General features: G+C 45.3%; 1 protein-coding gene across 2 annotated transcripts in view; it reads right to left on the reverse strand.

Moving 5' to 3' along the window:
- Positions 1 to 12,019, reverse strand: part of LOC127586959 (protein phosphatase 3 catalytic subunit alpha) — a 245,546-nt gene that overhangs the window by 24,040 nt on the left and 209,487 nt on the right. The gene's annotated exons all lie outside the window — the stretch shown is intronic.

The following is a 12,019-nucleotide window of genomic DNA, read 5'->3' on the forward strand; positions in this document are numbered from 1 at the left end:
GTGCCAGGCTGATGCCCAGGGGGGCCAGGGCATCACCAGCCTCTGCATTTTCTGCCACCCTTCCTGTTTGCTCAACTGACCAAAGCTTCCTGGTTGCCTGCATTTTGACCGGCCCTCACGTCGCGAGACGACAGTCCCTGGCGCACTGCCACAGCAAGTCCTGTCACTGTGGGGATTTATGGTGCATTTCACAAACCTACACATAACCACTGCCGACAGGTTGGTGACTGCCCGATGGATCCCGAGAATCCACACCTCCCACGGGGTGGGGAGGCACTCCCCATGGTGCTGCCCCCCGCCTCCCCCACCCCAGCCAGCACCGCCTCTCCCGCTGTGTAACCACCCTCCCCCCCCCCAACCCAGCTAGCGCCGCCCCTCCCACTGCGAATCCCCCCCCAGCACCGCCCCTGCCGATATCCTGGACTGAGGCTTGAAGCCTGAACCTTCAGGGTAACAACCAGCACATATCCCTTCTCCATTCTCCTGCCCATGCTGCCTAACGTCTCTCTCCCACTGAGGGGAGAGGCCTTGAAAACTATAGGTTTAAAATCTGGGTGTTGCCCAAAAAGGAGCCAAGGTGGGTCAGAGTATACGGGGCTGTTGGGATTTAGGACAGCTCAGGTTTGGGGTGAGAAAAGGGAGGCCAGCCACAATAAGGTGGAATATTCGAGTCTGTCACTAACATGTGTTGGCAGCAGAATTGTACATCTTACACATCATACATCAAGAGCAAGAGGACACCAAGGGAGCGGGTAGGACCACTCAAGGATAAAGGAGCGAACATGTGCTTGGAAGTGGAGGATGTGGGTGAGGTCCTTAATGAGTACTTTGCATCAGTATTTACCAACAAGGACGTGGAGGATAGGGAGATCAGTGTGGAGCATGCTAATAATGCTAGGGCATTTCGAGATAAAGGAGGAGATTGTGTTGGATCTCTTAAAGAGCATTAAGGTGGATGTCCCCGGGGCCTGATGGGATATAATTCAGGTTATTGAGAGAGGCAAGAGATGAGATTGCTGGGGCCTTGACCAGTATCTTCGTGTCCATTTTAGCCACAGGTGATCCGTACTGGGACCACTGCTGTTTGTGATGTATATAAATGACTGGATGAAAATGTACATAGGTGGGTCAGTAAATTTGCAGATGATACGAAGATTGGTGGTGCTGTGGATAGTGTAGAAGACTGGCAAAGGATACAGCGGGATACAGATCAGTTGCAGATATGGGCAGAGAAACGGCAGATGGAGTTTAACCTGGCCAAATGTGAAGTGCTGCACCTTGGGAGATCAAATGTAAAGAGACAGTACACTGTTAATGGTAAGACTCTTAACAGTGTTGATGAGCAGAGGGATCTTGGGCTCCAAGTTCATAGCTCCCTACACAGGTTGATAGGGTGGTAAAGGCGGCATATAGCATGCTTGCCTTCATCGGTCAAGGCACTGAGTTTAAGAGTCTGGAAGTTTATGCTGCAGCTTTCTAAAACTTTAGTTAGGTTTCATCTGGAGTACTGCATTCAGTTCTGGTCATCCCATTATGGGAAGGATGTCGAAGCTTTGGAGAGGGTGCAGAAGAAGTTTATCAAGATGTTGCCTGGATTAGAGGGCATGTGCTATGAGGAGAGGTTGGACAAAGCTGGGTTGTTCACTCTGGAGCAGCGGAGGCTGAGGGGAGATCTGATAGAGGTTTAAGTTTATGAGAGGCATAGATAGAGTAGACAGCCAGCATCTTTTCCCCAGGGTTGAAATGTCTAATACCAGAGGGCATGCATTTCAGGTGAGAGGGGTCAAGTTTTTTGTTTACACTGAGAGCAGCGGGTGCCTGGAATGTGCTGCCTGGGGTGGTGGTGAAGGCAAATACAATAGGTGTGTTCAAAAAGTTCTTTGACAGGCACATGAATGGGAGGGAAACAGCAGGATACAGACATTGTGCAGGCAGAAGGGATTAGTTTAGTTGGGCATTTTATTACTAATGTAATTGGTTCGGCACAACATTGTGGGCAGAAGGGCCTGTTCCCGTACTGTACTGTTCTAGGTTCCAGGGTAATAGAGGAAATGTGGCAGCTTAGCAAGCTCCCACAAACAGTGAGCATGTGGTTGGCTGGTGGATGAACACTGCCCTGAGACAGTAGTGCTACAAGATGAGAGAACAAAGATGGGGCTAAGATAAGATATCTTTATTAGTCCCATGTATATCGAAACACACAGTGAAATGCATCTTTTGCGTAGAGTGTTCTGGGGCAGCCAACAAGTGTCGCCTCGCTTCTGGCGCCAATATAACATGCCCACAACTTCTTAACCCGTACGGCTTTTTGGAATGTGGGAGGAAACCAGAGCACCCCGAGGAAACCCACGCAGACACAGGGAGAACGTACAAACTCCTTACAGACAGCAGCAGGAATTGAACCTGGGTCACTGGCGCTGTAAAGCATTACGCTAACCGCTACACTACCGTGCTTTAGTTTAAGGTCTCACCTGGAAGGTAGCACTATAGTGTGACACTCCTTTGGTATTACAGTGTCAGTTTAAACCTGTGTGTTCAAGTACCTGTAGTAGGGGCTGGAACCCACATCCTTCCAGCTGCACAGAGCCTTGCAGAGAAAGGGAAGATGCAGCAATGTGGATAAGGGAAAGCTTCTAGCCAAATGTGTCTGCAGCAGAATCTCATCTATGTTGCTAATCCAGCCAGAGCAACCCACACCCACATACCCTCTCCATTCTCAGTAGCCCACACCCACATACCCTCCCCATTCTCAGCGCCTTCATGCACAATGTCAACAGAAAACAGCAATTACTTCAAGCTGAGGCAACTGCATCAGAATGTAACACAAACATTTTAATATGGTTAAGTGGCAATAGCGGTGTACTCACACTTACGATAAGAACTGTGACAGAAAACACAACAGCTTGGGTGTAAACTGATGGGCGAGGAAACAAAAATACAAACAACAAAACAGAAAATTCAAGCTAAATTTAACAAGGCCAGGGGTTATCGAACGCTGAGCTAACTATCTCCAATTTGTTCATCGTTCCTGGAACAGTAATGCATCTCCCCTCAGACTGTGCACTGTGACACCACTCGTCAGGTCTGTGGTTCCCAGACATTTCATACTAGTCCCCTGACAAGTTAAATAGTGCAGATCCTATATATGGGACCGTAAAGAGTGTTACCTCTGTCTATTCTACATAAAGATTCACCCTGCCATAATCTCAAATCATCAGTGTCATATTCAAAGCACTACAGCACAGAACTAGGCCCTTCAGCCCATCTAGTCCATGCTGACCTGATCTTCTGCCTAGTCCCATCTACCTGTACCCGGACCATATCCCTCCAAATCCCTCCCATCCATGTACCTATCCAAGCCTCTCAAATGTTACAATTATATATAAGATGACGAGAGGCATTGATCATGTGGACAGTCAGAGGCTTTTCCCCAGGGCTGAAATGGTGGCCACAAGAGGACATAGGTTTAAGGTGCTGGGGAGTAGGTATAGAGGAGATGTCAGGCGTAAGTTTTTTTTACTCAGAGAGTGGTGAGTGTGTGGAATGGGCTGCCGGCAACGGTGGTGGAGGCAGATACGATAGGATCTTTTAAGAGACTGTTGGATAGGTACATGGAGCTGAGAAAAATAGAGGGCTATGGGTAAGCCTAGTAATTTCTAGGGTAGGGACATGTTTGGCACAGCTTTGTGGGCTGAAGGGCCTGAATTGTGCTGTAGTTTTCCTATGTTCTATGTTCTCTAATTGAACCCACATCCACCACTTCTGCTGGTAGCTCGCTCCACACTCGCACCAGCCTCTGAGTGAAGAAGTTTCCCCTCAGATTCCCCTTAAATATTTCACCTTTCGCCCTAAACCTATGTCCTCTAGTTCTAGTCTCACCCAACCTGAGGGGAAAAAGCCTGCATGCATTCACCCTATCTATACCCCTCATCATTTTGTATACCTCGATAAGATCTCCCCTCATTCTCCTGCGCTCCAGGGAATAAAGTCCTAACCTATTCAACCTCTCCCTATAACTCAGGTCCTCAAGTCACAGTAACATCCTTATAAATTTTCTCTGCACCCTTTCAAGCTTATTGATATCTTTCCTGTAGGTAGGTGACCAGAAATGCACACAATGCTCTAAATTCGGCCTCTCCAACATCTTGTACAACTTAAACATAACAGCTCAACTCCTGTACTCAATGCCCTGATTTATGAAGGCAAATAATCTCTTTACAACCCTATCTGCCACTTTCAAGGAACTATGGATCTCTATTCCCAGGTCCCTTTGTTCTACCGCACACCTCAGAGCCCTACCATTCACTGTGTAAGTCTTACCCTGGTATGTCCTCCCAAAGTACAACACCTCACACTTGTCTGCATTAAATTCCATCTGCCATTTTTCAGCCTGTTTTCCTAGCTGGTCAAGATCACGCTGCAAGCTTTGATAGCCTTCCTCGCTGTCCACTACATCCCCAATCTTGGTGTCATCTGCAAATTTGCTGATGCAGTTTACCACATTATCATCTAAACCATTAATATAGATGATAAATAGCAACGGACCCAACATCGATCCCTGCGCACACCAGTCAGAGAGACAACCATCTACTACCACTCTGGCTTCTCCCACTTAGCCAATGTTGAATCCAATTGGCTGCTTCATCCTGAATGTCAAGCGACTTAACCTTCTGGAGCAGCCTACCGTGCGGGACTTTGACAAAGGCCTTGCTAAAGTTCGTGTAGACAACGTCCACCACCTTTCCCTCATCGATCTTCTTGGTAACTTTCATGAAAAACTCTACAAGATTGGTTAGACTTGACCAACCACAAAGCATGTTGACTGGCCCTAATCAGGCCAATATCAATTTACCAATATTTAAATGAAGACATTTAAAATTCCCCAATAATTAAAATAGCATTTTAAATTATTCCAAATTGGCCTCCCGCCTTGCAGCCTTTGTGAACCTGATCCTATTCACAATCTGTTACCCACATGGAGGATGGACCCACCAAGGTCCATCCTCCTGTCACCCACCGAGTTTGCTGACCAAATAGTTTAATCTCAAATCTCTCCTCGTTTACAAATTCTTCCATCGTCTTATATCACCCTTTGCAGAATCTGCAACTCTCCAAGATCTCTGCATTCCTCCAATTCCTCATCCCTAAATTTAGCTGCATGGGTCCCAAATTCTCAAATTACCTCCATAAACCTCTCTTCCTCAGCTCCTCATGGAGCACAGCACCAAGTACTGTCACAGCTTGGGACACATTAAACTTGCTGCAGTGGATTCCTTACGTACAGAGTAGATCATACTTGGGCAAAGTAATTTTGTTTGGGTGGGAAAGGATAGCTTTAACTATAATAGTAACACTCATTTTCTGTGGTGAGTTGATTGCCCACTAACTAACCCCTTTAAATCATGACCTCATGATCTACCTTGTTGTTACCTTGCACCTTATTGCACTGCACTTTTGCTGTAGCTGTGACACTTTACTCTGTACTGTTATTGTTTTTTTTACCTGTACTACATCAATGCACTCTGTACTAACTTGATGTAACTGCACTGTGTAATGAATTGACCTGTAAGATCGGTTTGTAAGACAAGTTTTTCACTGTACCTCGGTACAAGTGACAATAATAAACCAATAAAAGGTCTGCTGTTTACAGAGTTATCACCAGTGATGTTTGACTTTGAAAATCTGGCCAATTATCAGGAAAACAATGAGACCATTTTCCTAGCACATTTTTCTCGCTGATTTGACGGGCCCTATTTATCCCGGCAGGGCACTGTAGCACCTGCTCAAAGCTTTGGATGTCTCAGGAAACAGAAAGTGATTCACTGACCTTTCACTTCCAAAACTCTCTAAGCTCATGGAGTAGTGGAAAAAATCTCACTTCCTTTGTGTGTCTCAATGTGCTTTGTGTTCATAGAAAAAGCAGTTATGTTGCACAAGGAAGATCAAACTGTTCCGAGCATTCAAAGCTTGAACAAAAAAAGCATTTGCAGGTTGGATACTTACACTGCAGCATCTGCTGCTGGACACAATATCAGTAGGGGCAAGATGCCTGGGTAAAAGCTTCAGTTGTTCTCTCATTTTGACAGATTTTAAGTAGCTTTATAGACAGCATACTAGGTTTAGAGTCGTAGAGTACTACAGCACTGAAACAGGCCCTTCAGCCCATCTAGTCCATGTTGACCTGATCTGCCTAGTCCCATCTACTTGCACTAAGCCCCTCCCTATGCACCTACCCAAACTTCTCTTAAATGTTACAATTGAACCTGCATCTACCACTTCCGCTGGCAGCTCATTCCACACTTGCACCGTCCTCTGAGTGAAGATGATGATATCTTTATTGGTCACATGTACATCGAAACACACAGTGAAATACATCTTTTTGTATAGAGTGTTCTGGGGACAGCCCGCAAGTGTTTCCACGCTTCCAGTGCCAACATGGCATGCCCACAACTTCCTAATCCGTATGTCTTTGGAATGTGGGAGGAAACCGGAACACCCGGAGGAAACCCACGCAGACACGGGGAGAACGTACAAACTCTTTACAGACAGCAGCCGGAATTGAACCTGGGTCACTGGTGCTGTAAAGCGTTACGCTAACCGCTACACTACTGTGCCTGTCCACTAAGATTCCCCTTAAATAATTCACCTTTCACCCTAAACTCACGTCCTCTAGTTCTAGCCTCACCAAAAAAAGCCTGCATGCATTTACCCTATCCACATCCCTCAAGTTTGTATACTGGTAGATCTTATATATCTCTCCTCATTCCCCTGCACTCCAGGGAATAAAGTCCTAACCTACTGAACCTTTCCCTGTACACACAGTAACATACCAAAAAATGTCAAGCACAGGATCACACAGAGGAAAGAACATCCAGGAAAAGCCTGTGGAAGGAGTTTGGAACTTAGGTAGAAGTGCGTGTGCACTAATCTTCAAATGCAGTGGGAAGAGTTGGGAAAAAAAATCCTAGAGCTCTTGGTGATAGTAAATGCAAAGCAGATGCAAAGGAGATAAAACCAAGCAGGCTGTCTTAACCAGGTTTGGCCCTACCTACAAAGCCCCCAACCTCGAGTTCCACATGAGGTGACAGGCCTTGGAGAGGATGTGGAGGTTTACTGGATAAAAGACTTCAGTTCTGGGGAAGTACTGGGGAAGCTGGGGTTGTTTCCTCTGCAGAAGTGTAAGGGGCGATTTAATGGAGTTCAAAGTCAGGAAGGGTTGTGATATAGTAAGGAGTAGCTGTTTACAGTAACTGGGGGTGGAGGGTTGGGGAGCTGTGATGACCTGGAACACACTGCCAAAAGGACAAAGAGAACAGGTTCAAGGGGAACTTTCAATGATCATTGAATAAATACATTTTAAAAGAGTGCTTTGACGGCTTGCAGGGAGCAGGTGAGACTACTTCAGCACCAGCACAGAGGTACTAAATGACTTATTTTCTTGTTTTAGGATTGAAAGCTTCTGATAAATGAAAAGTTTAAGTGGGTGTCATAAAACCATCTTGTTTTCTAATGCCTTTGAGGGAATAAAATCTGTTGTCCTTTCCAAGACTGTTTTATACGAGTCTCCAGATCCTTGAATATGCTTGACTTGTAGTTAGAGATGGGCAAAATTCTCCATGTGTTTGGTGTGTGGGATGGACAGGAAGCCCATTTCAGAAGACTGGAGAAGTCCAATGATGCAGCAATGATTGGGGGGGAGGGGGGTGGGGGGGGGGGAGCAAGGCCAAACACAGGCAAATGGGACAAGCTTAGATGGAAATCTTGGACCATTTGGGCCGAAGGGCCTGTTTCCACACTGTATTACTTGAAGGCTGATGATGCAGCCATGATGGGGGGAGCAAGGCCATGGAAAGACATGAAGGGAAGAGCTGAAGTCAGTGTTCTGAGGAACAAGCAGATGTGCAAGGGGAGTAACCACTGGAAGACAAGGCAAGGGCTAACTCTCAGTTTCAGATGCTGTGAATGGACATTAGTCTGAGTTGTAAATTCAAATCTATGTATCAAAATCTTGTGCCTGATGTATCTTTAATTAGAATAATTCAAACACAGTTTCAATAATTTGTGAGAAGCTAATGCGCTGTGATTCTAATGGAATGAATCCCATTCACACTGCAATCCTGTGATCTGTGCATAAACTGTTTACCAGAAATAAGCCTCACATTAAACAGAAGAGGAAGCTGGATTCACTGTAACTGGGATCTGTATCACTTGACACAAGGCTGGTGACGCCAAGGAATGCAGATTTTTATTTAGAAATTGTTAACTATTGCAAGCTGTTAGAGTTCAACAATTCATAGATGGCTACTGAGAATAAGGTTTAATCAAATTATTCCAGGTTCTTAACATAGAGATTATGCAGAACTATAGAAAAGTACAGACCCAAAACAGGCTACTGGCCCTTCTGCTCTGTGGTAGTTTTTGCTCCTCCCGTCCCTCTTCATCTCAACCCATTTGGCACATCCTCCCACACCTTGCTCTTGCATGCTATTCATCTTGACCGCTGTGGAAGAACTTTCTACATTCTGATCTCTCTCTCGATAATGAAGTTTCTCCTGAATTCATGACTGCATTTATTAGTGCTCGTCTTGTGTCTAACCCCTAGCTACAGAAATAGAGAAGAAACATTCACATTTCTACAGCAGAATTTATCCCCTCTAGAGCCAATGAAACGCTGTTGGAGGTGCAGTTACTCTTGAAGCTTAGAAATCCAACAACCAAACTGCACATAGCATGCCACGTGCTTTAGTGATGCTGATGGTAGAATTAACATTGACCCAGAACACCATGGGCATTGGCTCTGCTCTTTTACATTCAGCTGAGCTGGCATCTGGGGCCTTAATCCAACATCCCATCCAGGAGATGGTGGTGGAGCACTACAACGTCAGCCTAGGTTTTCACACTACATCCTGAGTGCGATTCGTAACCTCAATATTCTGACAAGAGGCAAAGTCCACCAGCTCAACCACTGCTGATACACACTTCTGCATCCGGAAACACCGTCACGACGTCTATCACCAACACCTTCATCGTTTTAAAGGACTCTGAGGTTGTCCCTCTGACTGTCCTCTTCTGCAGTAACAAGCCAATCTGTCCACTTTGTCCTGACAGGTATACTTTCAATTCTGACATAATTGCTATAAATCTCCTTTGTACTTTCACTTCTTTTTAATTTGGTTCTTAAGAAAATTAAACAGTATCACCAAAGAGAGAGAAGCCCCTGTGGTGGGGGAAGTCTCTACAATGTTGTGCCAAACTGATTAAACTAATAATGAAATGTGTAACTATTCCCTTCTGCCTACACAATGTCCATACCCCTCCATTCTCTGCACATCCATGTGCCTAAGAGCCTCTTAAATGCCCCTATCATATTTGCCTCCACTATCACCCCAGGCACCCACCACTGTGTTTAAAAAAAACTTGCCCCACACATCTCCCTTGAACTTACCCCCTCTCACCTTAAGTGCATACCCTTTACTATTAGATATTTCGACCCTGGGAAAAAGATACCAGCTGTCTACACTATCTATGCCTCTCATAATCTTATAAACCTCCATCAGATCTCCTCTCAGTCTTCACCACTTGAGAGAAAACATCCTGAGTTTGTCCAACCTCTCCTTACAGCACATGCCCTCTAATCCAGGCGACCAGATTGAATGCAATACTCCAGATGCAGCCCAACCAGAGCTTTATAAAGCTGCATCATAACTTCCTGACTCTAACTCAGTGCCTCGACTAATAAAGGCAAGCATGCCATATGCCTTCTTTACCACCCCATCCAACTGTGCAGCCACTTTCAGGGAGCTATGGACTTGGAAATTGAACCCAATGCCAGGACATTGATCCCTGACCCAGATCTGCTCAGTGGGCAATTATCAGCTCACTTGATCTACCTGGCAATTTATTCTTAAACTCGCTGGATGCCATTACCAAATTCTCCCAAGGCTCTTCACAGTAACATCATCAGACTAAGTGAACAATGCAGTGCTCCGCCTCACTGCGCATACAGTACAGGTCATTGGAGATTTCATTGTCAATTTTCCATGCCTACACCCTTCCCCCCTCCAATATTTCACCAATTTGCTCTCTGGAGTTGACCGGTTTTCTCCCCAGTGCTTCCACCCCACTGGGTGGAGAAACGGGCCGCTGGCCCCATCATGCTGCTGCCCCAGCCCCGATGGCAGCTCTCACTCTGCAAGTCAGGCTGCTGAAAATACCTGGAACTCAAGGTTCTAGCACGACATGCATGAGTTTGTCAGCTCCAGCATTAGGATGTCATTATTGGTGGGCCTGGAAGCAGTTGTTTTAGGTGGTCAACAGAACAAAATTTGAGGGATGCTGGAAGTGTAGATTACTTGGAGACATCAGACTGGGTTAACAGGCGAATGACACATAGTCCATCATCTGATCACTCAGCTTGCATATTGAGCACAGATGGAAAACAGGAGTTTACAGTCATTGCAGAAAAATGTAAGTACTGTTTAAATCAGTAGTGCAGTCTGTGTAGTTATATTCTCTTCTATTGCAAAGGTTTCCAGTTGTCTGTTGGAAGAAATGCTCGGATGTGGCAGCTTTCAGACAGCTGTTGTGCGAGGCAGGTGGAGTGTGGATGGTCAAACATCCACACCAGCAGCCGAACATCAGCAAGGGAAGAACACAAAAAAACCAGAACTTATGCTAACGTATTATACAAGATCAGTTGGACCTCGGCTGGAGCAGTGTCCACACCCTGGGAAGGAAGATTTCAGGAGGTTTATGGAGCAAGCAGGGGACACCGCTTTATAATAAAGATCAGCTGTGCCCTGACTGGAAGGCAGAAGAGGTGGATGGAGTTCTATGGGATGTATGACCTGAATTTCCCTGGGAATGAGGGACACAGAGATGGGGCACGGGATAGGTAGCTGGGTTGTTCTTCGATTTAGTAGAGGAGACCGGAATCATAAATGGTTTTGATGGAGTACCAAGGAGAAATCGTTTTCAAGGGCAGGAGGGTTGGTGACCAGAGCAGTGTGGATTAAAGGAGATCAGCAAAAAAAACCAGAGGGTAGTATTATGATCTGGAACATGGAGCCTAAGAGAGTGGTAGCAGGTTCAACTGGAGCTTTAAATGGGCAAAGAAACACAGGGTTGTATGAAGGAGAGGAGAGTGGGAGAAATCCGGGTGTTCTTTCTTCATAATGGATTGAAGGTTCTGCACCATGAGGAATGGAACCTGTAACAGGACTATTTGGGAACACAACTCGTTTTCACGCTACATCAGAGACTGTACTGGACTTGAAGGAATGTAACAGTTACTTACACACACCTTATGAAACCTCAGCAAGCAGCTCTCAATCCACCTCACACAACAATATTACTCGACAACGCACAGCAGATGCATGGTGCAATTACATACCCAGCATTCACCAACTGGAAAGCATTTCATACACATTCATTCTGAGCAACAGGCAAGTTTTAGGAACTTATACAAAGAGATATTTTTAGATGCATTATTGTGATAATTTCTTCAGTGCAGGTTTCCAAGGCATAGTAATTATCAGGAAGTTCGGAAAAGTCAGCACTAGGGAATGGGAATTGACTCTGAAAAGAAAGTTTTCCAATTAGGGAAGGAGTAAGAGTTCAGGTTTATTGAAGCTGTACTTTGTGACCTGATGCATACAAAATGTGTTCAAATAAACCTGCAATAAGGCATTCTGATCCCCTGCTGTACTGTACAGCAGTGACAGAGGTGATTTATAAGACCATCACATTACTCCAAATTTATCATTCCGCTGGGTTAGCAGCTTGGGAACACAACCTAAGCTCTAAGTTTCTCCCACTTGATCCCACTACTTGATTTCTGCAAACACCTTGATACTGAACAGCTTAACATCTGTACAAGCTCACTGGAACAGCCTATCTGCTGAGTCAGGAGGTACAGAACAAATACATTTTCAGCAGCCAGCTTTAATAATCTCAAGATGCTGATCAGTATCATAGTAAACACTCAAAATGAGGTTACAAAATTGTAGCAAATTCTTTT

Source organism: Pristis pectinata, chromosome 2 (genome assembly GCF_009764475.1).
Source record: "Pristis pectinata isolate sPriPec2 chromosome 2, sPriPec2.1.pri, whole genome shotgun sequence".
Taxonomy (NCBI): Eukaryota; Metazoa; Chordata; class Chondrichthyes; order Rhinopristiformes; family Pristidae; genus Pristis; species Pristis pectinata.